The 22,431-nt window shown below is 46.5% G+C and overlaps 1 long non-coding RNA gene across 1 annotated transcript in view; it reads right to left on the reverse strand.

The window, feature by feature from the left end:
* Positions 1–21,419, reverse strand: part of LOC135973923 (uncharacterized) — an 80,495-nt gene extending 59,076 nt beyond the window's left edge. Inside the window, exons 1-2 of the long non-coding RNA XR_010591009.1 lie at positions 21,013–21,419; positions 16,533–16,645 (exon numbers count right to left, since the gene is read on the reverse strand). This is a non-coding gene — a long non-coding RNA (uncharacterized LOC135973923). The remainder of the gene's footprint in view (positions 1–16,532; positions 16,646–21,012) is intronic.
* Positions 21,420–22,431: the final 1,012 nt, after the last annotated feature.

Raw genomic sequence — 22,431 nt, forward strand, 5'->3', positions numbered from 1 at the left:
TGCACAAAATACATTCTTTGGTGAGGACTAATTAAAGTGCACTACTTTCTTCCGGCAGGTCTGGACACTGGTGGATCCAGTTTTATACCCTGATGACAAAGTTTTATGTCTCAGAAACTTTGAATGTGTTCCTGAAAGTCTCACAAACTACATTCCAAAGCAGGGCCATCTAAGGACAAGCTCAGGTAGACCAGCACAAAGATGGTGTTTCCTGGCAGGAGTTGGGGCTCTACTGTTGAGTGCAGCGATAAAGAGATGCAAAGCTCCTAGGAACTCTACATAGTTATGTCTGCCTCATGTTGTTATTTAGGATGGACTCAGCTGTAGCTTCCAACATATGTAATTTTCCCTTCAAGTTCTCTGTGAACTGAATTTACATGTCCCTGCTGCCATTGTACCATTCTTGTTCAGTTCTTAGCCAGATCAGCAGTTTTTAAGGTCCAAAATCACATCTTGATCAACCCTTCCATGCACTTCCAGCCAATAAGTAGGGGTTCTAACAGGCACCTTGGGATGAGATTTTTCTCTAAGTTCACTTTCAGTAAGAAGTCTCTAAGCTGCATATAACAGAAAATTTGCCTTTGTAGAATGTGTTTCCATTATTTTAAAGAGAAACTCTCAAGCTGAAAGCTAATCATTTGGAAGCAACAAACCAAAAGCAGGTGCAGGTTCTAGCCCCACCCCTATCTCTTGCTGCCAACTTTTGTAGATTTATAAACACATTTTCCTATTTTTAAAATGTTTCATTGTTTCCAATAGCCCTGCAAAAAACCCACACAAACTAGAGCAAAAAAACACAGTAACACCACAGGGGAAACCAAGAAATTCACTACATGTGAAATGCTGTCTCGTGTACAAAGAAAGAATACTGAAAAAAATAGAGAAAAATACTTTTTTCTCCTCAAATCTCTTTCAGTGGTAGTAGTCTTAGATGTTTCTGGTAACAATGGTGGGTAAAAAATGTTCAGGCAGAAGGGTGAATGGTAAGTTGATGACATTCTTCTAGCTTCTCAAAAGGGGTGTGTGGAGCACTCAGTTCCCTTTGCTGCCCATTCCTGACAAATGGGGTCACCCACAACCCCCCAGGAAACTCGTATTGCTCTCCCAAGTCTGAAACTTCATAAAGTAATGCTGTTAAATTATTTTTTTGGCTTTTAGTGTAACCACTTGATGAATGTCTAGGTCACTTTGAGGGCTTCAGATAAGATTATGGAAAATTACAAAGAGTTCACCTTTCAGTATCCCCTTGTATCTGTTGGGATCAACCATCTAAGGCAAACAAAATTCAGCAGGCTTTCTGGGCTTGCAATCTCCAGCGCTCCAATAACTCATCTTGGTGTTGTGAAAAACAAATGTGATAGGGTTGGTCTTCCAGAATGGCAATATCTTATCTACTCTGAGTGCTCAGCTGGACAAATTCCATTTGGGTAATTATATTTGCAATTTGCCCTGAGGTTCCAACTGGACGGTGTATTCTTTACATTTTGTCTACTAATCATCAGTCCCTTTGTACCCCAGAGGCAACTTCATTTCACTAGTGCAATCAACCCTATCCAATCAACTTTATATAAATATATATATTCAAAATGCTGCAGGATCTTTTGTTGCTGTGTTCCTCTAATTTAGGGCCAGTTAACTTGGAGTATGCCTAATCTGCACGTGCGTGTGCGCACACACACACACACACACACGTTCTCACTCAGGTTTGAGCTTGAGTCCCTCCTCTGTCCAAACAAATCAGCCTGACGTGGGTCTCCAAGCACCTGGTAGGGATGCGGGTCAAAGCCAGAGTCCCGCTGTGACTCAGGTCCAAGTCCTGTCATTTTGCTTTGTGGACGCAGCTCAAGCTGTGGAGCCAGGTCAGAAGATCTGCATAGTGCAGTATGGACGTGTTAGCATGGGTCCAGCAGTTGTAAGCCCAGGTTTACAGTGCAGTATGGATGCTCAAGCACAGGCTTGGAAACACCCAGTCCCACAGACCAGGTTTACAATGGCGTGCAGACATACCTATACTGACCCAAGAGTTGAGTAGAGTTAACCACGTAGCAGAATGGTTGGCTGAACAATCTGAGCCATATATCGTGCCATCTTAAACCCCCATTGACTTCAAATGACATGTGGTTTAACTTCGCCCAGAACTTTGGCCCTCTGTGATTTCTGGACAGTACCATAGCAAAGACTCAAGAGCAGGGCCCTTTCTTTGTCTATTGCTTTTCTCTAGCCCCCTCCACTATAGTATCGGAGCACGGCACAGGCAAATTAGAGCAACATGCCAGGTGGACTCCATGCACTATAAAATGAGGAAGCCCCTTTACTCAGCCAAGCTAGCCAGAATTGTGCTAAATGTCTCAGGTGGTGGTTGCTGTTTGCCTGTCTCACACACGTAAACAGCCAAAGCCTTCACTCTGGACAGTTCCCAAACGTTGGAAGCTTCGCACCCTTTCAGGGAAATGGAAACGACACACACACCCAACCTCCACCCCACTGTATGTTGTTAAAGTCTGCCTCTGCACCATCATTTACACATTTTCTGCACCTTTGTACCTTCTTGCCCAATGGGGCAGCTCCTCCCATGCTTTGGGAAATCCTGAGTTAGGGTGACATTCACCCCTGTATAAGCTCTGTGCTCCATTTAGGCCCTAATCTGAGGCCTGAAGTAGTATGTAGGCCTCTGGCTGGTCTTCTGCACAGGGGTGAATTTCAGTCCTACAGCTTTGCCACATATCCAAGCGAAAGTAATAAGAAGACCAGTAAGCTAACAACAGCGGGCTGCAGGACACAGAATTCTCTTCCTGATTACTGGATTCACTCTCTTGTTACTTATTTTCCATGTGCAGAGGAAACAAGAAAACTGGCCTGACCTGGTTTTAATGGGTAATTTGGGAGAACATAACTAGGATTTCTTTCTACTTGTGCCTCTCCTTCCTGCTATTGCCATGCTGGTGCTATGTATGATCAGCGATGATGGAGATGGAGCTATAAAGCTATAAAGAAAACCAAGTTCTGTCTTTACTTTCGCCCCATGCAACCCCATTTAAGCCAGTGGGGTTGCACAGGGTATATGTAAGGGCACAATCTGGCCCACTGTAATCTGTTATATACTTCCAGAAAGAAGAGAAGATAATTTGTATTCAGAAAGGTGAGTCTCCCATGAATATCAGCATAGCTTTTCTCACTCTGCACATCGTTCATATTTCAACATCAAGGGTCCCCTGTCCCAGGGCCTTTAGCTCAGACTGGGAATCCTTTTTGGGTGCTTTTCCATTTTTTTTTCCTACTTAAAAGTGAGTCCAGCCATCTCAGATGTATTTTCATCTCAGTCTTTCTTTGTGGTAGAGCTGACTTGCAAAACCTATGGTCATGGGCTAACTCATCAAACATTTCCCAATGAACCCTTCCGATGAAGTAGACTGTCCTTGATCTCAGTTAGGCCCAGACGGAAACCTTGCCATAACTTGCACCAACTTACACCAAGGGCTGAATGTAGCCTCTTGGGTCTGATTCCATTTTCACCCAGAGTGACTCCATTGAAGTCAGGGGAGTTACTCCAAATTTATATTCACATTATTGAGAGTTGGACTGGGCCCTCAGCATTAGAAAACAGGCAAGGGTGCGTGAAGGTCTGTGTGCGGGATGTTATTATATTGATGGGCATCTCTTTGGTGCTATCACTTTATTTATTTAAAATACATTGGCTAAAAACTTCTTGCATCTTGAGGAGTGCTGCTTTTTCCTGTCCCAGGACTCATTCACTTAGTGCTCTTTGATACCCCGACCTGTTATTTTCTAGGAAAGTAACTCTGGGGTAGCGCAGAACATGTACTTTCCACTGTTCTCACAGGGTTCAATTAGGTAGGGGAGGAGGCCACTGAAACAACTTCAGAGGTGAGTCTAAGTGAACTGAAAGGACGGTAAATTGGTATAATGTACCCATTCTTCTGATCCTATCAGCATGCATTGCACATCAATACAACTCCATCTCTAGACTCACTTAGACTTATAGCCACCTTTGCGCATTATCTCTGAATACGGACATTACGTCCTCTTTCTGATTTAACTGACACTCATGTAAATTGGGATAATTCCATTGAAGCCCATGGAGTTTCACCAATGCTGAAACACTGTAAATGAATTCAAAATCAGGCCTGCTGAATCTGAGCGTAAAGAAGTCTAAATTCTATTCAGGTTCTTATATTGTGCTCACTGCTATGATATCTGAGTACACAAAGGAGTCTAAATCCATATCTACACCACACAGCCTGTGCTGCCATAGCTTTGCCGGCATACCCCCTAGTGTAGACACAACAGAAGGCAGAGTTCTGCTGGCATAGTAAAACAACCTCCTCACATGATATTAGTTATGCTGACAGCTGTGTCTACATTGGGGGTTGGATGGGGTGCATGATTATTATTATTATTTTTTTAAACACTCCTACCTACCTGGCTATGCTAGCAAAACTTGATGTGTAAATCATGGTTAGCGGTTACATCAGAGGGCTTAGGGGAATGGCAAGAAAGGAAACTAAGAGGGGTTGTGTGACGGTCTAGGTTAAAGAAGGCCATCCCCTACTTTAACTGATTTCCAAATTCTCAGCATGTTTCTTAAACCACATTATACTCCCTTACACAGCAGTAAATGGGACTGAGGCTACATCTACACAAAGAGCTAGGGGTGCGATTCCCCTGCTTGCGTACACAGACACATGCTAGCTCTCATCAAGCTAGTGTGCACATAAATAGCCGTGTAACCGCAGTAGCACAGGTAGTGGCAGTGGAGGCACGGCTGAGCCATGCTGAGTACATACCTGCTGGTTTCAGGTGTATTATTGAGCTGGAAATGTGAAGCAAAAAAGAGAAGAGAAATGTGATTATGTAACACTGCTAGCCTACAGAACCATGTAAATGATTTCATTCAAACAGGAATTCCAGAATTTCCCTTGATTAACTAAGTGGGAGACCAAGAAGGATACACACTTTATACTTCCCTTGTCTGCTCAGCCATGTGGCTAGATCAGCAACCAGTCAGCATTCACAAAATCAACCCAGAACGTCCCAAAATATAGATTGTGAAACAAAGTGAAAGGGAAGTCTGAAAAATACCCTGTTTGTCAGTCAATTTATCTAGTCACCCATTGCTGGTTGTGTCTGTGCGTTCGTCACCATTAGTGACATGGCTTGAGGATGCTTTAGGCCAGACTCTCTTTAACCAAAAGACTGTTCTTCCAGCAAAGCAATTCCAGATGCCTTGCCTCCTGGTTGACATTATCTGGTAACCAAGAGAGACTATGTATTTGCTTTGAAATGAGAGATGACATTAAAAATAATCCACATCAATAGTAAAAAGGCAACCAGCTAGGAGGAATCTTTGTTTTCTGCCAAAATCCAGTCAGCTTTCTGTTACTGAAATACACATAAATGAGTTTCCGGCAAACATACTAACTCAGCAAGAAAGCTGTCTGTAAAATCAGTACACGCAGCAGAAGAAATTTTGGTGACAGCATGATGCATTTAGTCATAGTCACAAGACAAAAGCACCCAGAAGGAAGCTGTCTTAAACGCCTTATTTACCCAGTGCTTCAGAAAGGGTCATTAATATTTTTCCATTCAAAAATTTGGATTATTCTCCTTTGCTTCCACCCATGATTTATCGCTAGGATCTTCTGTAATACTCAGCAAATCCTGCAGATTACACCCTTCCCTCATCAAATTACAGTGGATTGGGATTACCTGTTCCCAGGCAATCATTGAGCAGTGTATCTGAAGAGTGTACCTGGAAATAAAGACTGATGGGCTATATCATGGCATCTGTTTTGAAACAGAACTCCTCCATGGAAAGTTGTTGGGAATTCTGCTTGAAGACTGGTACATCCCATGCCACTGGAAGAAGATGAAGTAACCATAAACAAAAATTTACTTGTGATTAATACCGTGAACTACCCTGGAAGATTAATTAAAACTCACTTGTTGGTAACCAAAGTTAGGACCCAATCCTGTAAACCTTTCTTGCACTGAACTTGCCTTAGTGACTGCAAGGAGTACCATATACCTAGTACCACACACAAGACCATCCCCTCCAAGGAGACTAGAAACCGGTAAAACTACACCCCTTTTACACGGATATACTTTTCAAAGGACATTCGTCTCAGATCAACCACGGTTCATTTAAAAAAACATCCTGTGCTAAAGGATTTCTCCTTGAGTTCAATAAGTGCTTTTTTTGCCAAGGCCTCCATTTCTAACGTGAGTAGGTGTGAGGAAATAAGCAGAAATCAAATTGAGACGATCCCAGTAAACAAACTGGTATTTGTCTAGTGAAAGGGGGTCCATGGTAGCAAGCCGGGTATTGAATTCAAAGGCTCAATATTCACTCTTTCAGTCAGTGATTACCTCACTCTCAGTTCCTTATTCCCAGGCATGAGTATGTCACTGCCAGAAACAACAGCCTTTATATGAATAATTAATCATTGCTAAATCACATAGAGCCCATGTCACTTTTTCATGACTCAATCCGCTAGTTTGACCTTGTGCCTACAGTAAAAAAGTAGTTCAGGCCTAGCAGATCAAAACCTTATGGAAAGCATTGCATGCTATAGTGTACAAAATCTGCCATATATCTAAAAGCTAATGGTCGCCAATGGAGTTACATTGTTTTACATTAACATGGTAAAAATTTACACGAAAGCTTATGCTCTAATAAATGTGTTAGTCTCTAAGGTGCCACAAGTACTCCTGTTCTTCTTCAAACTGCTGCTTGTTACTGCTAGGTTCTAACCTGCAGGAAGTTGCTCTTTCCATTAAGGGGCGCTCTTTCTAAAAACATCAATTTTTCAAAGGCACTTACCCAAACTGCAGTCAAAGGCAAGTAGATACATTTATTTCCTCAGGCATAAGAACAACTGAGATTTATAGCTTCCATGGTCGCTTCCCTCTGTGGTAATTATTAGCTTTGCCTGTCTCCTTCAGGGATGCCTGCCTCTGTGCTGATGGCCCCAGCGCCCTCTCTCCTAGGGTGACCAGACGTCCTGATAAAATCGGGACTGTCCCGATTTTTAGCAATTTGTCCCGATATTTCGCTCCATCAGCAGCACTTTTTTTTTTTGCCCCCCCCATCGGTGTCCCGATATTTTCTTCCTCTCATCTGGTCACCCTACTCTCTCCGCTCAGGCTTCTTTGCGATGGTTGAAAATTGACAACACAAGCAAAATAAAAACAAAGGCAAGAATTATTGCTAATACTAGTAATAAAACAGCCCTTCTGCCGCTCTTGTCATCTGCAGCCCTCAAAGTGCTTCACAAAGGAAGACCGTTTCATTAGCTCCACTTTACAGCTGGGGAGACCGGGGCACAGAACGATGAAACGACTCAGCCAAGGTCACCCAGCAGGCCAGGAGCAGAGCCAGGAATACAACCTAGGCCACGCGAGTCGCACTCCAATGTCCTGTTCACTGGGCCACGCTGCACTGCACAAGGTAATTGTGTTAAAAAATATATTCTGAACTAAAGAACTCTGCCTGCCATAAGCCGTGGCTTTTACTGCTAATCGCTTTTAATTTGTAAGGCGCCCTCCAGCCAAGGATTTTAATAACAGATGTCAGAAAAGGGCTGCAAGCCAAATGTCAAGCAGTTCAGCCCAGTGGGGGTGTTCAGTTGAAAGCCTGGTTTCCCATAAAGTGTCAGGTACACACAGTGAACCTGGCTCTCCCTCCACTCACACTGGTTTTAAACCAGTGTAACTCTTGGGGCTTTAAGAGGGCTACTTCTGATTTACACCCATGTGAGCAAGTGGAGGCTCAGGCCCCAAACCCCTCTCTACATTGGCTCTGTTAGGTCGTTTCAAAACCTAAGCATGTGCTCTTATGGCTCAACCTTGCAAGGGGCTGAGAATCTCTCAAGCAGGGCTGAGAACCCGCAGTTCCCTCTGACTTCAGTGGGAGTTGGGAGCACTCAGCACTGTCCCAATGCTTTGTGGTTCCTCCTAACCAATCTTGGAGTCTCTGCAAGCACTCTCCCATGCTCCCCTACCCTGGAATGCATGGTTGCTCTCCCAGCACTCTCACGTTTCCCCCAGCATTGGTGATCCTGGGCATTCACTGTTCTGAACAAACAACACTGTTCCTATGCATCTAGGAGAACTGACTGCTCTGACCTGACTCAGTCCTGGAATACCTGTGCACCCACTACACCCAAAGGGATTTCCTTCCTGATAGAGGATCAGGCCCAATAAGAATGGTCAATCTGTGCCTGATGTCCATAGGGCTGTTATATTGTCATTAATGCTTTTAATTTCTAGAGCAGCAGAGCAAAGCAGCAGCTCCAGTATAAAATCCAGAGCATGTTACATTAGATGCAAATACAGGCTTTTTTGTTTGGTTCCAGGAAGAAACTAACTACAAAAAATATTTTGCATCAGGCTAGACTTGCGCTTAGCTTCACTTTGCATTCCTAGTTCACAAGCAGATTATCCTATTGGTTTCTGACTGTGTTTATTTATTTTGGGGTTAATACACACAGACACCTCAAGGCAGAGCTGCAGATCAATTGCAATTACTGTACTATGGATTGTTTTTCATCCAAGCGACCCCAAACACTTTCTGTTGCATGTTGACTCTGCCTCCACTTTGTTAGCAACACTTTTAGCTCTGAGGTTTTCTTCCAGGTTTGGTAAATAGTGACACACTTCATATTTCTTAAACTGAATTATCAGGAACAGAGTGTGGTCAGGTTTGGAAAAACTAGGGTTACCATACGTCCGGATTTTCCCGGACATGACTGGCTTTTGGGGGCTCAAATCCCCGTCCGGGGGAAATCCCCAAAAGCCGGGCATGTCCGGGAAAATCGGGAGGGAGGGCGGGCTCGGCCGGGGCCTCTTTGGCTGGGGCCCGTGCGGGGCCGGGGGCATGGTGCCGGGCCGGGCGTGGGGCCGGGCGGGGAGCCGGGGGCGCGGTGCCGGGAGCCGGGCCGGGGTTGCGGGGGGGTGCGCTGGGCCGCGGGGCCGGGAGCCGGTGCGGGCCGCCGGGGGGTGCGCTGGGCCGCGGAGCGGGAGCCAGTCCAGGGTAGCGGGGGGTGCGCTGGGCCCCGGGAGCTGGTCCAGGCCGCCGGGGGGGTGCGCTGGGCCACGGGGCCGCGGGACGGGAGCCGGTCCGGGGTAGCGGGGGGTGCGCTGGGCCGCGGGGATTGGAGCCGGTCCGGGGTAGCGGGGGGGGTGCGCTGGGCCGCGGGGCCGGGAGCCGGTCCGGGGTAGCGGGGGGGTGCGCTGGGCCGCGGGGCCGGGAGCCGGTCCGGGCCGCCGGGGGGTGTGCTGGGCCGCGGGGCCGGGAGCCGGTCCGGGGTAGCGGGGGGGTGTGCTGGGCCGCGGGGCCAGGAGCCGGTCCGGGGTCGCGGGGCTGGGCCGCCGGGGGGTGCGCTGGGCCGCCGGGGGCCGGCAGTGCTGGGCGGGCCGGGGGTGGTCAGCCGGGGCTGGCACCCCCAGGGCCCGAGCCGACCCAGGCTGGAGCCACCAGGGGGCCAGCCTGGGCCGCGCCTCCTCCCCCCACACCCCCCTTACCTGCTTCAGGCTTCCCGCGAATTAAATGTTCGCGGGAAGCAGGGGAGGGGGCGGAGACGTTGGGGAGGGGGCGGAGTTGGGGCGGGGGCATGGGCGGGGCTGGGGCCCCGTGGAGTGTCCTCCATTTGGAGGCACAAAATATGGTAACCCTAGGAAAAACTAAGTACCTCAACACATTCGGGTGCTGTGTGGCAGGCAAGGTGTTCTGCTCTATGTGCCACTACTGACATAACGCATGATTAGACTGTCTTCATTTCGGAATCATTCTCTAACTGATGCTACCGTGTTGTTGGCAGGAGTAGTTGCTTTGGGAAAGTGGTACTTTTGGGAGTCACATCAGAGCTTGCTATGTGGTTATGATAGTGCACAGACCGGTATTAGTTCACTCCAATGGCAACCCCACATGACAGTAAGAAATATACAATTTGGGGCCTAAACAACATTTTTAAAACTCATCCAAACACTCAAAATCTCCAATGCTCTACTTACTAAAGAGAGAAAGATCATTACTTTTTTTTTTAACTCTATAAATGTACATTATTAAACCAATTTAAATCTAAAAGGCTGAATTTTGTTAAATGTGCTTTAATGTCTTTTATATGTTTTTCAGCACCTATCTTTGACTTTAGGGATCAAATCTGCTCTCAGTTACATGGATGCTCCTTCCATGACCCATGTAACCAAAAGCACACTCCAGCCCCAAAACTAACAAACAACAACTTTTTCATGCCACTTTAACAAAACCCTCATGTTGCCGGAAGTGCCCATATATCACCGCTGACCAAACCTGCAAGACCATAGCCCCTCGTTTCATTCAGCCAGACTGAGCACCCCTTCGCTGCATAGCCTTTAGCCATCCCAACCTGCACTAAAAGTCTCTCACAAGCTAAGCCAGGGTTCAGATGCGTCAATACACATACAGGAGACTTCCAAGGGATTATACTGGAGACTCTGAGCCAGAGCCATGGCAAGGGAGTGGGGGCGAATTGGCTTGATTCATGATGGGCCAATGAACTGAGGCTGCCCTTTTGTGCTCTGGAATCTAAGCTGTCATTTAAAAACAAATCAACAACAGGAATTAGGTCTCTCACCCTCATGCTTGTGGAAGACAAACTTCAAATGATGAGTGAAATGTAAACCAATGCAGTGATATGTCTGCTCCTCTTGCCAGGGATGTGACCTTTTCCCTAAGCCTTTCAGTGGATTGTCATGGATTCAGTGGATTGCAGTGGACTGAGTCATTTCAGCTGCTGCCTATATGTTATACCCATGCAGGCAAACAAATCCATTGCAAACTTCTGAGCAGGTGCTGCTGAGGAGGGGACCAAGTCTTGCTCCTCTCCACACGTGAATATCCAGCCCCATGGAGAGAACTGTTCATTATCATTGTTATGTTTTTGTTTTACAATAGGACCTAGGAGCCCTAGTCATGGACCAGGATTCCATTACGCTAGGCTCAATGCCATGTAGCGAGGGATAGAGGGGATGGCACTAGGCCCACCTCTTCCCCCACTAGAGGAGGAGAAACTTGGATGGAAGCTTCCCTCTGCACATGGATTCAGGGGGGAGCAGCTGGTCCATTCTTTCAAAAGCAAAAGATCTTCTGCTGGAAGTTGCCATAGCAGTGAAAAGCAGTGCAATTATTTACGTCCGTTTAGTAACTAGCCCTTCACCTTCTCTACTGCCAGCGCTCAGGGTTAGTCCATTTTCACACTGCACTCTCAAATTCAAAAGAACTTGTGTGCCCCAGCTGTGCTCTGTGCCAGAGCTAAGGGGAGCTGGCAGGAGGAGAAAGTACACCACAGGACACGCCTCTGCCATTCCAGCTCCTCCTCACTCGGCAGAGCGGTGTCATTTGCAATGCAGCACTTACTGAGGGACTAGCTGATGTTTACACAACCCCTATGTATGTTTTCCCCTCCTCAGCAGAGGAGATTCAGCCGTCTAATTGCTGGCCTCCACTGGCCTGTTTCTAATCTGGACCCGAATGCACATTTTACTGGAAAGCCTTGCAGCAGGCTCTTTACTTTGAGCACAGAAATAGCTGTGGTGATGGCTGTGGCGGGACTTGTCAAAGCATGTTAGACAGATAATTGCCTTCACTAGTTGATTTCTGAGAAATAATCCACATTCATAGAAACAGCTGAGCTAGCTTCTGCCTTCTCTATCGCTAGGTGACCAACAATGGACCAAAAAAAGATCATTTTGCTACATATAAATTGCCTGGGTGTCAGTGTGGTCCATGGAGCAGAAATACACTGCAGAGCCTCACGCTTACCCGTTTGCTTCATTGCAAGAATATCCGTTTCCTGAAGAGTGTTTTTTTAAACGTGGCTCACACAGGGATTATGACAGTCACAGTAGTTTATGTTCCCGATGAAAGTTATTTAGTTCCAGAAACATTCATGGCCAGATTTTCAGCCTGTCTCGGACCAGCCTCTGTTTGCATGCTGGCTTTTCACACACAACTGGCCCTGGTGTGTGCCCTGTGCTCTACTGACTGCTCTTTTAAACATAGAAGTCTGCCTTGGGGAGGCAAGGCTGTGACAGGGTTCAACATGGAGCAACATACAGAGTGGACGACATGCTCTGTTCTCTCACTCCTGAGAGAGAATTTACGTTCTCAAATTGTTGGAGGTTTATGGGGGTTTTTGAGCTGGGGGCGGGGGAAGTTGGTAGAACGGAGTCAAAGCAGAAAAGTGAAGGAATTAAATAAAAAAGTCCCCTTTTGATTTCAGGGGATTTTATTTAAGGGGGATTCCGGTTTATACTGTTGCAGCCATGTCCTGAAGTGCACCCACTCGCCTCATTAATGGGATCAGGAGATTATTAAGTTCAAAATAGTTACTATACTGAAAGCTTTAATTAAAATATTCACATTTTAAATTAAAGAGGAAAGAAACTACCGGGCCAGCTCTGTACAGCCATGCCGAGGCGCGCACACCAACCCTTACGCTCTCGTCTGCCTGTGCAAAGACTCCCACAATTGCCTTCAACATACTTAGCAGCTTGCCCCTCCCCAGTGCCTTGCCAGCCTCTCCCCATCTGGCTTCCATCTATTTTGCTAAAGGAGAGGCTCTGCACAGGGAATACCCTCACGCCCAAGAGCTAGCAGGGCAGGGAGCCTTGGTGGCCTTTCGAAAGCACTGTGGGGTTCAGGGAAGAGCAATGAGAGCAAGAAGGATTGCTAAGAAGAGATGGGATCCACCTAATGAAGAGAGGGAGGAGTATCTTCGCAGGCAGGCTTGCTAACCTAGTGAGGAGGGCTTTAAACTATATTTGCTGGGGGGCGGTGACCTAAGCCCTGAGGTAAGTGGGATACTGGGAGGAAACACAAGGAGGAGGGTGCAACAGCGCGAGCCTCCTGATTCATACTGTGAAAGCAGGGCAATCGGCTAGTTATCTTAGGTGGATGAACACAAACGCAAGAAGCCTGGGAAACAAGCAGGAAGAATGGGAAGTCCTGGCACAGTCAAGGAACTGTGATTGGAATAACAGAGACTTGGTGGGGTAGCTCACATGACTGGAGCACTGTCATGGATAGGTATAAACTGTTCAGGAAGGACAGGCAGGGGAGGAAAGGTAGAGGAGTTGCACTGTATGTAAGAGAGCAGTATGATTGCTCAGAGTTCCAGTCTGAAACTGGAGAAAAGCCTGTTGAGTCTCTTTGGGTTAAGTTTAGAAGCAAGAGCAACAAGGGTGATGTCGTGGTGGACATCTGCTATAGACCACCGGACCAGGATGAGGTAGACGAGGCTTTCTTCGGACAATTAACTGAAGTTTCCAGGTCACAGGTCCTGGTTCTAATGGAGGACTTCAATCTCCTGAAATCTGCTTGGAGACCAATACAGCAGTGCACAGACAATCCAGGAAGTTTTTGGAGAGTGTTGGGGACAACTTCCTGGTGCAACTACTGGAGGAACCAACCATGGGCCAATCTCCTCTTGACCAGCTGCTTACAAACAGGGAAGAATCGGTAGGGGAAGTAGAAGTGGGTGGCAACCTGGGCAATAGTGACCATGAGATGGTTGAGTTCAGGATCCTCACAAAAGGAAGAAAGGAGAGTAGCAAAATTCGGACCCTGGACTTCAGAAAAGCAGACTTTGACTTCCTTAGGGAACTAATGGGCAGGATCCCCTGGGAGGCTAATATGAGGGGGAAAGGAGTCCAGGAAAGCTGGCTGTATTTTAAAGAAGCCTTATTGAGGGAGCAGGAACAAACCATCCTGATGTGCAGAAAGAATAGCAAATATGGCAGGTGACTACTTTGGCTTAACAGTGAAATCTTCGGTGAGATTAAACACAAAAAGGAAGCTTACAGGAAGTGGAAACTTGGACAGATGACTAGTGAGGAGTATAAAAATATTGCTCGAGCATGCAGGGGTGTAATCAGGAAGGCCAAAACACAACTGGAGTTGCAGCTAGCATGGGATGTGAAGGGTAACAAGAAGGGTTTCTACAGATATGTTAGCAACAAGAAAAAGGTCAGGGAACACGTGGGACCCTTAATGAATGGGGGAGGCAACCTAGTGATAGATTATGTGGAAAAAGCTGAAGTATTCAATGCTTTTTTTGCCTCGGTCTTCACAGACAAGATCAGCCCCCACACTGCTGTCCTGGGCAACACAGTATGGGGAGGAGGTGAACAGCCCTCAGTGGTGAAAGAACAGGTTAAGGACTATTTAGAAAAGCTGGACATGCACAAGTCCATGGGTCCAGATCTAAGGCATCCAAGGGTGCTGAGGGAATTGGCTGATGTGATTGCAGAGCCATTGGCCATTATCTTTGAAAACTTGTGGCAATCGGGGGAGGTCCCGGATGATTGGAAAAAGGCAAATATAATGCCTATCTTTAAAAAAGGGAAGAAGGAGAACCCAGGGAACTACAGACCAGTCAGCCTCACCTCAGTCCCTGGAAAAATCATGGAGCAGGTCCTCAAGGAAACCATTTTGAAACACTTGGAGGAGAGGGAGGTGATCGGGAACAGTCAACATGGATTCACCAAGGGCAAGTCATGCCTGACCAACCTGATTGCCTTCTGTGATGAGATAACAGGCTCTGTGGATATGGGGAAAGCAGTGGACGAGATATATCTTGACTTTAGCAAAGCTTTTGATACAGTCTCCCACAGTATTCTTGCCAGCAAGTTAAAAACTTATGGATTGGATGAATGGACTATAAGGTGGATAGAAAGCTGGCTAGATTGTCGGGCTCAAAGGGTAGTGATCGACGGCTCGATGTCTAGATGGCAGCCAGTATCAAGTGGAGTACCCCAGCGGTTGGTCCTGGGGCTGGTTTTGTTCAACATCTTTATTAATGATCTGGATGATGGGATGGATTGCACCCTCAGCAAGTTTGCAGATGACACTAAACTGGGGGGAGAGGTAGATATGCTGGAGGGTAGGGATAGGGTTCAGAGTGACCTAGACAAATAGGAGGATTGGGCCAAAAGAAATCTGATGAGGTTCAACAAGGACAAGTGCAGAGTCCTGCACTTAGGACGAAAGAATCCCATGCACCGCTACAGGCTGGGGACCGACTGGCTAAGCAGAAGTTCTGAAGAAAAGGACCTGGGGATTACAGCAGATGAGAAGCTGGATATGAGTCAGCAGCGTGCCCTTGTTGCCAAGAAGACTAATGGCATATTAGTAGGAGCATTGCCAGCAGATCGAGGGAAGTGATTATTTCCCTCTATTTGGCACTGGTGAGGCCACATCTGGAATATTGCACCCAGTTTTGGGCTCCCCACTACAGAAAGGATGTGGACAAATTGGAGAGAATCTAACAGAGGACAACGAAAACGATCAGGGGGCTGGGACACATGACTTACGAGGAGAGACTGAGGGAACTGGGCTTGTTTAGTCCGCAGAAGAGAAGAGTGAGGGCAGATGACAGAACAAGGAGCAATGGTCTCAAGTTGCAGTGGGGGAGGTCTAGGCTGGATATTAGGAAACACTATTTCACTAGAAAGGTGGTGAAGCACTGGATTGGGTTACCGAGGGAGGTGGTGTAATCTCCATCCTTAGAGGTTTTTAAGGCCCAGCTTAACAAAGCCCTGGCTGGGATGATTTAGTTGGTATTGGCCCTGCTTTGAGCAGGGGGTTGGACTAGGTGACCTCCTGAGGTCTCTTCCAACCCTGATATTCTATGATTCTAAGAGCCTGAGCCTGCTCTTACTTACATCAATAGCAAACTGCCCATTGATTTCAACACACTGAGCCTGAAGACATTGAGTTCCAAGGATATTTTAAGCTGAGTCCTTTTCACAGCTGCAGTGTATAGGAATAGACAGTATCCTTTTAAATAGCTTGTGTGCCCTCTAGCAGTGATCACTGTGTTCTATGTTTTAGAAGCTGCCAGAACCCAACCAGCACGTACAGGTAGATAGACCTTGCACAGAGCACGTATTCAGTAAACAGTGTTATTTGGACTCCACTGTACCTGCATGGCTCCTTCACATCACGTTTACTGTGCAGAGTGAATGACACAAGAATAACCCCTATCTTTTGCTTTCAGGTATTTTCACCTTCCTTTCTAGGTGCATTCTGGGCGTGTGCTTAGTCATCTGAGGGGCGAGGGAGGTGGCTGAGTTGCTGGCAGACCACGTGACCATTCTGAGCAAAGGAGCCTGTCAAAGCAGAACTATTTGTATGGGGACAGTATGGTTATAACTGGGGCGAGCACTCAACTCCTCCTCACTCTGGCTGGCTGGCAGGCAGTGTAGCCCATCAGGGTGCAGGAGTTTGCATGCTGTAAGATCATTGCAAAGTCAGACACGCAGAGTTCAGGGAACTGCCTACCGGAGGGTAACTGTGCAGTTATGGGTCAGTGAGAGCAGAATGTTCCCCGCACGCTGCTGGGCTGGGACAATTCCATTTCAGCGTAATGGGTGGTAGCTTCTAGTGGGATTTCATTCATTTTGTGCTTTCATTAGCAAAGCTGCAGCAAACAGCTAAATGGAAACGCAGATGGAAAATGGGTTTGACTCACCCCCGCTGGTGCTGAATCGGCCCTGGCCAGCAGGGGTCAGCTCATTCCAGAGGATGGCTCCAGTGTTCCCCTGGCTTCCCTTCCATTCTGAGGTTCTGCCTGGGTGTCTGCATCTAAAACATGAACAACGCAAGGGTTGGAACACTGTCTGCTCCAAATTGAGCTGATTTCTCTCTTCTCCTCTTTGGCCAGTAGCTATGACTTTGTATGCTGGCTGCTCCTTGCAGCTGGCCCAGAAGATCAGGGAAGCCAGAACTCCATTCCTAGGGAGCAAGTGGGAGGAGGAGGTCGGTTTCTGCAGCTCTCCTGAATGGTATGGCCATCCACTACATTTGAACCCAAACCTCTCCGGGTTTTCAAGCACATTATATATCTTTTAAATGCAATTAACCATGGCCTACAGCTTGCTCCCAATAGCTATTAGTGGCTTCCTCCCCCTATCTAAAGTGCAGCAAAGGGCCGTGGGGGGAGGGGGAGCGAGGCAGGAGATAGTTTTGCTTAACAAAAAAATCTTAACTAAAATAGGCAAGTGCCAGTTCTTTTCTGCTTTCCTTCTTTTGCTCTGCCTTTAAAACTCCAGATGCAAAAAATAAATATTGGAAGGTTATCCTTTGCATCTCATGATCAGATCACAAGCTAGCATGTGACTCCAGGACAAAAAACAAGTCTTTGCAGCAGATGGCAAGTACAACTAGTAAACTGTAGTACTTGCTGTACCTGGATGTTTGCTGCCAAAGCTGGATTCTTCATGCACCTCTGAAGCAGGCAGAACTCATGATTCATCAGGATTTCATTGTAATTAAAGCAAACTGCACACAGAGGAGTTACATTTTGGATTTGCATTTCTAGCAGCTCTGAACATAATGTAAGCGCAACAATAAATAGAAGCCCTCAGTCATTGTTTTATAAACAGGCTTTAGTTGCATGAATGACAAGGGCAGGTTTTAGAGTCACCTTTTAAATCATGTACTGAACAAAAGGCACCTTTAATCAGCATTTCTGCTGGTAACATCTGGGGAAAAAATGGTGATGATTTTATTTTATAAAACTCTCTCTCCTCTATGGCCAAAGCACTCAAGATCTTTTAAAATGATTTGTAATAAATTATAAGAGTATAATTAAAATATTGTCATACAAAACACATCAGACAAATAGAGGCTGCCCAAGGAAAAGAGGAAGGGAAAAGCTTAATATGGGGGTATCAGTGTTCTTCCCACCCCCATATCTGACTTCTGCCAACACAATAAAATTAGGTATAAGAAAAGCATGTGCTGTCAGCTCGGCACAGATTGAACAAGGGACTTTAGATTTCATTTGGGGCTCGGCTTCTCATGTGGTGAAGTTCTGTTCTCCTTTTAGACTTTGAAATCTCAGCAAATTATCCAGATCTGGAAACCTCCCTAATTTCTTACAGCTTGTTTTCAACTTTCCTCTAGACGGGTCTTTTAGAGTTCAGGACTGAAAGTTCAACAACTGCTTTCTAATTTTCTACAGTCTATAACATTTCATCAAAGTGGAAATAAGTGACGACCCATATAGTGTTTAATCTGAGTGAGTTAAACTCCTGTGGCCCCATTATGCAATGGTTAGCGGTGAATCGCATCACTCCTATCCCATCGCTCTGGTACTGAAGCACGCACATATTACAGGGCTGGACACAAGCAATACCCCAGGAGGAAGCATAACCTAATGGACAGATCACTGGACTGGGACCCAGGAGATCTGTTCTGCGCTCTGTCACTGGTTTACTGAGTGACCTTGGACAAATCAGTGCACCATCCTGTGCCTTAGTTTCTGCATCTGTAAAAAAGGGGGAAATTATGCTTATCTCCTTTGTCATACTTCAGGCCTACAAATAGAACTCATGGGTATTATGGTTGTAGACTTGCATTACAGAGAATTTACAATTAGAATGAATGCCAGCTGCAGTAAGGGGGCCTTCCCAGTCCGAGATCCACAAATGTTGATTTGCACTTTGCATGGCTGTGACCCACACACACAACTACAGCGTCCCCAGAGAAACAATGAGAACTGGCTGCTCTATGGGCAGGAGACTGGCTGCTAGCCACCTCTAGAAGTAGGCAGTGCTCCGCCCCACCCATCCAGGTCCCCCATGCATTGTGGTCAATAACCAGTATGCTGTACTGGAAACAGGTGGTAAGGAGCAGACGCCAACGATTGAGAAGGAGGAGGCAGCTGTACCCAAGGCTAGGAGCTCAGAACTGGTGCACTCAAGAGGAGACGGCTTCGGGCATTGATGGTCAGGGACTCCCTTCTGTGGAGGACTGAGGTATCCATCTGCCAACCTGACATGTTGTCCTGGGAACTGTGCTGCCTTCTTGAGGCCCACATCCAAGATGTTATGGAAAGGTTGCTGAGACCCATCCGTCCCTCTAACCACTCCCCATGCAGCTCATTGACATGGACACTAACAATACTGCCAGGCAGGACCCTGAGCAGATCAGCAGGGACCACAGGATTCTGGGAGCGAGGATAAAGGACCAGGCAGGGACACATGCATCCTGGAGATGAATTCATGGCAGCATCAATGGGAGGGCTTCAGCTTCCTTGACCATGGGATGCCATTCCAGGAAGCTGGGAAGAGATGGGGTCCAAGAAGGAGAAGAGCATCTTTGTGCACCGACTCACCAACCTAATGAGGAGGGCTTTGAACTAGGTTCCAAGAGGGCATGTGACAAAAGCCCACATGTAAGCGTAAAACAAGGCATCTTTAACTGAGGGCTAGATGTTAAAGGGGACATGGAAAATTACAATAGGGTCAAAGGAGCAATGAGAGGGAAATCAATGGGCAAATCTGCTCAACATCTTAGAGGTCTATACACAAATGTAAGGTGTATGGGCAATAAATAGGAAAGAACTAGAAATATTAGTACATAAGCTAAATTATGACTTAATTGGCATCACAGAAACGTGGTGGGATAAATCTGGTGACTGGAATATTGGCATAGAGGGATATAGCTTGTTCAGGAAGGGCAGGCAGGGAATAAAAGGGAGGAGGTGTTGCATTATACATCAGAAATATAGACACTTGTTCTGATGTCTGGGAGGCAGACCAGTTGAAAGTGTCTGGGTAAAGATAAAAGGGCAAAAAAATAAGAGCGACTTCATGGTAGGGTAGTGGCTTCTCTTGACCACAAAATCAGGAAGATGAGGTGGACGAGGCATTTCTAGAACAAAGAGCAGAAATATCCAAAACACAAGACCTGAGGGACCTTAACTACTCAGACAGCTGTTGGAAAAGTAATATGGCAAAACACAAAATTTCCAATAAGTTCTTGGACTGTATTGGGGGAGCTTTTTGTTTCAGAAAGTGGAGGAAGTAACTGGGGAACAGCCATTTTAGACTAAAGGAATTGATTGCGAATCTGAAGGTGGAAGGCAACTGGGGTGAAAGCAACCATGAAACGATAGAATCCATGGTTCCCAGCCAAGGAAGGAGCGAGAGCAGCAGAATAAGGACAATGGGCTTCAAAAAAGCCGATTTCAACACACTCAGAGAACTGGGTGGTAAAGTCCCTTGGAGAGAAAATCTAAGGGATAAAAGAGTTGAGGAGAGCTGGAAGTTTCTCAAGAAGACGATACTGAAGACACAATTGCAAACTATCCTGAGGAGAAGGAAAAAGAATAGTAAGAGGTCAATAAGGCTCTGTCAGGAGCTCTTTAATGACTTGAAAATCAAAAACGAGCCCCATGGTAGGTTTATCTCACTCAGCTCCCAACCCTAGGTAAAAGGGAACAGGAACTGAGAAATCCTGCAGAGAAAGGGGCTCAACAGGGGTAGAAATAACTGAATTAGAAATACCCAATAAATGTGATTATTGGTTGGAAAAGGCAGAGCTGTTTTAGGACTGTCAGAGCCCCACATCCAGGTTATTTTGTTTGCGGGGGAGGAGTCGGGGGGCCAGAGACAAGGATCACCACAATTGCACCTTTCTAGCCCCCTCCGCCCCACAAAATCTGTCTCAAACTCTCACCCTTTCTCCCTGTCACCTCATTACCCTCTAACTGTAGGGGCAGAGAGTCCTATTCCCCCAAAGGGCTGGCAAGCCGTGTGGTAGTTTCCAGGTCTAGGCTACCAAAGAGCACATTATCTCAAGGCTAGCAGAGCACCGTTTGCCACGTGCAGACTTTTCATGGTAAATTTTGGGACTCTCCCCACCCCATATATTGGCACAGGAGAGGGTGGAGACTGTGGCTGAAAGTCCTGAAACTCAGGGCTGAAAAGAAGCCAATTCCGTACCCCAGCCTCCAGCTCAGAGGCATATAGCGCTGAGGGGAAGAAGAAAAGACTAGTGAACGTTAGTAAGCTTTTCCCATCACCACATTATTTACACTGGACATTTCCCTGGTGAAAACATGTTCCCCTATTGTATCTGAGTACTCTGTGTAGGTTACAGATCTCTCCCCACCCCTTCTCTCCAGGAGCCATTAACAATTGAGTTGATATTTTTAAACTCACTTCTCATTTTTTCCATGTAGAACAGTTTGAATGGGTTTCACGCGAGTACACAGGAAGCGTGCTACACCCGTCCGTCTTGTCCAGTAGGCTCATTGTGATGAGAAAGGTTATCATGCTCAAAACAAGTGAAATCCTATACTGAAATTCCTGGGATTAAAATAGCAACATACTCTCCAATGCTGACATTCTCGGAAGGTGGACAGGAAGTCTACAAATGTACAGCCCTGTGCAGTGGATTAGTGCACTGGCCTTGCAACTTCCAAGAATCTAAATAACATGAGCTCATCTAAACCAAATATTAAATAGGACAGTCTGAACATTAAAAATAAAGTGGAGATTCCATGCAGAGAAGGCCCAGGAATTGCCATAATTCATGAATAGTCTCTCCCTCTCTCTCTCTCTCACACACACACACGCACACACACACACCCCAACCACAGAGATATCACTCTCACAGCACAATAGCTTGGGCATTTCGTGTTAGTATTCTTAGTGTTAGGGAAGGTCTGCACTGCAATCACAAGTGTAATTGCAGATTGTTTAGACAGACCCGAGCTAGCTCAGATGCTGGTAGCAGTGACGTCATGGCAGCCCAGGCTTCATCATGGTTTGCACAAGCCCAGCTGGAGCCCTGAGTAATTACATAGACAACTAGCTCATGCTGAAGCCTGTACTGCCGCAGCTATACTACTCCATTACCCGAGCTAGCTAGATTAAAGCTAGCTCAGGTTTGTCTACACAGGTGGCAATCAAACCCTTTGATTACAATATAGACATACCCTTACAGATGGGCTCCTTACAGAGTCATTGGTAGGGTCAGCAACATAACCCAGTCTCCTCCAAAATCCATCAGTATCATGACACTCATCAGCTGTGGAAATTTCCCTTACTCTGGGTCTGACATGCCCCAGAGTGCACCGAGTGCTCAGTTCCAGAATAAAGGAAAGCCTGCACTAGCAGCAGGACTGGAAGAGCATTCCTGGCCCCACTGCCACAGACAGGAGTGGGCTTAAGGCAGAAGATATCTGTGGCTCATGTAGGGGGGAGAGGGCTTAGCCTGAAATGACCGCACAGGCTGGGAGAACTGGAGTAGCCTGCTTCCCCATGAAGATCAATGAGGGGCTCAGCCATACTCCCTCCAAGTCCTTTGCAGAGGTTGGAGTGTTTCCAGGTTCCATGTTCATTACAGAGATTTTACACCATACTAGATGTTCTATGAGCTATAAATTGAATTTAGTTTGTGAAAAGTTTCTGTATCCTCCAGGGAAAATGGTGCTACATAAGTATAACGTAATTGTTGTCCTAAAGAAATTGTCCTGTTCTGTTCCACAATTAGCCTGTCTTAAGAAGTATTCATCTTGGGGGGGAAATGGAATAAGGAGAGTGTCCCCGGTACAGGTAAAATGTGGGTAACCTACA

The sequence above is a fragment of the Chrysemys picta genome, chromosome 10 (assembly GCF_011386835.1).
Source record: "Chrysemys picta bellii isolate R12L10 chromosome 10, ASM1138683v2, whole genome shotgun sequence".
Lineage (NCBI taxonomy): Eukaryota > Metazoa > Chordata > Testudines > Emydidae > Chrysemys > Chrysemys picta.